Genomic DNA, 2996 nt, shown 5'->3' with positions numbered 1-2996 from the left:
AAAGAACTCAAGTTCACACCTTCATGGTAAGATTACTTTTTACCAGGTTATAAAGTAATCTAAGAAACTAATTCACTAACAAGTCCAGTAATCACTTTCTTTACTGAAGAAGCCAGTACCTTGTATCTTGATTTCAGCAATATTGTTCTTTTCATCACACACATTTAAGCAGAAGGCGTCCAACTTGGCAAACAGCTTGAAGTCAATAACGTCCTTACTCTTGGCAGTTTTGGTCACTACTAAGCAGAAACAAAGAATATCATAACTCCTTTTTTGTTTTTGTTTTTAATATACTTTGAAGCTCTTCAGCCTCTGTCAAGTAGACAAAGGGAATATCAAAATTAATCTTACAAGTGGAGGACCAGGGTTGACAAGACTACATCCACTAAGATTAACCTTGTTATTTTTTTAAATTAATAACTCCTACCACTGCTGCCTCTGGTTCATCTTCATTGCTGATACCATCAATGGCAGTGCTAATCTTGACAGGATTCCAGATGATCAATGAACAAATTAAACAATCTTAAGCTGCTCAGATCTCGTCTGTAGGACATGTTTTAAATGCCAGCATTGCCTGGAGCTCTGTTGAAAGTAGCACACCCACTTTTGCTACCTCTTGTGTATCAACAATTTTAGAGAAATCAAGTATGGCTACATTTGGCTTAAATGCAGTCAATGTTAATTAAACTTGTATATAAAACATCAACTATAAAATATGAATTGTTATAGTGTTTGATAAATATTTTCTACTTACGAAAATCCATGAGCATTTTATCAATTTACATCTTCTATGTACAGGTGGCCTTATTTTCATGATTCATTTTATTGCTTAGATAAGAAAGCATTTTCTCAAAATTTGAGACTAAATATTTGTGTTGATTAACAAAAGTGCTGACTGACATAGTTAAAAGTAACGCTCAACACTGAAGTTTAAATGCTCATAGTTTGTTAATTGTCTGTGCAGTAACTTCGTTACTGGTCTGCAGAAGGAGTGAACCTATCACCCGTAAACAGATCATTAGCTTGATAAACTGCTTTAGACTGCTAGTCTGCCAGAGTAGTCCATTTCTTGGCCCATGTGACACTTGCCAAGTACGTTTTATAGCTCTTGGGAAGCTGGCACAGACTGCTGCCTCTGTCACCAACTGTCTTGATATTTCTCTATCTTTTTTTGCTCCTATGTTCCAGAAGCACGTAGAGAATTTTCATTAGGCTGAAAAAAGGAACACACTACTTCCTCAGCAAGTCTCTTGTCAGGAAAGGTTTATTCTTGCATTTTCTAGCTCAGAACTGAGCTCTTAAGTTAATAGCCACTTGCAGAAAGCCATGTGTGCCTCTTCTCTCTGTGTATTACCCTGAAATGAGGATTAAGATCCTGCCTTACTTTTTATTCCACAAGCAGAGAGAGAAAGTCATTGGCATATCCAAAGTTTGAGCGAGCCACATGTGAAGCAACTCTTAAACAAGCATATATAGGAATAAAAAGCCCAACTAAAGACAACAGACGTGAGACACGTTCATTTTTTCCCCCTTTTTCCTAAGTATTATGCCTGCCACACCTATCTTTAGATTACATCCATGCTCCCGTATCTTGATCCAACAAATTAAGCACATATTTAACTTTAAGTAAGCAAACAGTCTCCATTAGTTAAGCACTTGTTCTTAACTTGTTTGCTGGGTCAGGGCCAGAGTGCTTAGTATCTTGCATGACTGAACCCTACAGGCCATTAAGATTGGATACTGGAGTTTTCTAGCCAGGAGGCTTGGAAAGTGAACAATACATGTTTAGCTAATTATGTGACAAAATGCTGAAGCTAATCCAAGACATTAGAGAAGGTTTTTGATTCTATCTCCCAAGAACAGCCAACACCAGGTAAACCAAGTAAACACTTTTCGGAAGCAACCTAATTGTGAAAGGAATGCAGGACTACATTATCAGAGCAACAAAGCTAGAAGTAAAGTGGGCCTAAACCAATTACCTCCACTTTTCTTTTCAAGGAAAAACCTGAATTTAAACTCTCACAAATAAAACTAGAAATATTCTTTTTGAAATTAATTTCTTTAGTAAACATATTAAAGTCTTCTTTCCTTGAACTTGAAGAACATTTATGGTAGGAAATATTTTACAAAAAAAGATACTGGTTACTTCTAACTCATGTTTCCACTGAAGGATGAAAACTTTTGTTGATGCTCCAATGCTTACAATGGAATAAGCTTCTTTTAAAAATATGCACATTTGCAAATATTTTGTATCTAAATGAATGCCTTCATTTAACAACTTCCTAATTTCATTGATATACGAATAGTCAGATGTTTTATGCCAATTATAGCAAGGTCATTTGAGGCTAAACAAATTACTAAAAAAAACAACACACAACACCCATGAGGAGTCCGGGGGCACCTTAAAGACTAACAGATTTATTTGGGCATAAGCTTTTGTGGGTAAAAAAACAGAAGTGGGCTTTTTAACCTAGAAAAGCTTATGCCCAAATAAATCCTTTAGTCTTTAAGGTGCCCCCGGACTCCTCATGGTTTCTGTGCATAAAGACTACCACTGTTACCCCTCTGATACTTAAGACTATGTTTCTCCTGTTAATCACCAAGTGGTTAAACCTTGTATTCCTGAAAAGGAGAGAGAGGCTAAATATTGGTAAACTGAGATATATACCACAGAAATTGAAATGTAAATAACCAGTTTATCATTTGTATTGTTTAATATTTTCTTTTCCTTACTTCAATAATAAAATAGCCATAGTTAACTGCCATTATTTTGCTTGGCCTTGATCATGGTGTCCCCTAAACTACATAAAATAATTCCTGTGACTAAACAGTGGATACCTCTGAGTTGGCAGTGAAAGAAAATTAGTAAGAACTGGCTTACTATTTCTTGTTTCTGCAAACTAAATATTTTAATAATTTTTAAAACTAAATTAGTGTCTAACAATTTAGATCTGCTCTTTCAATCCAACATGACACACTGAACAACATTAGACTTG

General features: G+C 35.4%; 1 protein-coding gene across 1 annotated transcript in view; it reads right to left on the bottom strand.

The window, feature by feature from the left end:
* VPS13C (vacuolar protein sorting 13 homolog C) overlaps window positions 1–2996 on the bottom strand; it is a 211599-nt gene that overhangs the window by 110299 nt on the left and 98304 nt on the right.

This window comes from Chelonoidis abingdonii, chromosome 9 (genome assembly GCF_003597395.2).
Source record: "Chelonoidis abingdonii isolate Lonesome George chromosome 9, CheloAbing_2.0, whole genome shotgun sequence".
Lineage (NCBI taxonomy): Eukaryota > Metazoa > Chordata > Testudines > Testudinidae > Chelonoidis > Chelonoidis abingdonii.
Note: the sequence above shows the minus strand (reverse complement) of the source record. Positions and strands in the feature narration are given on the sequence as shown.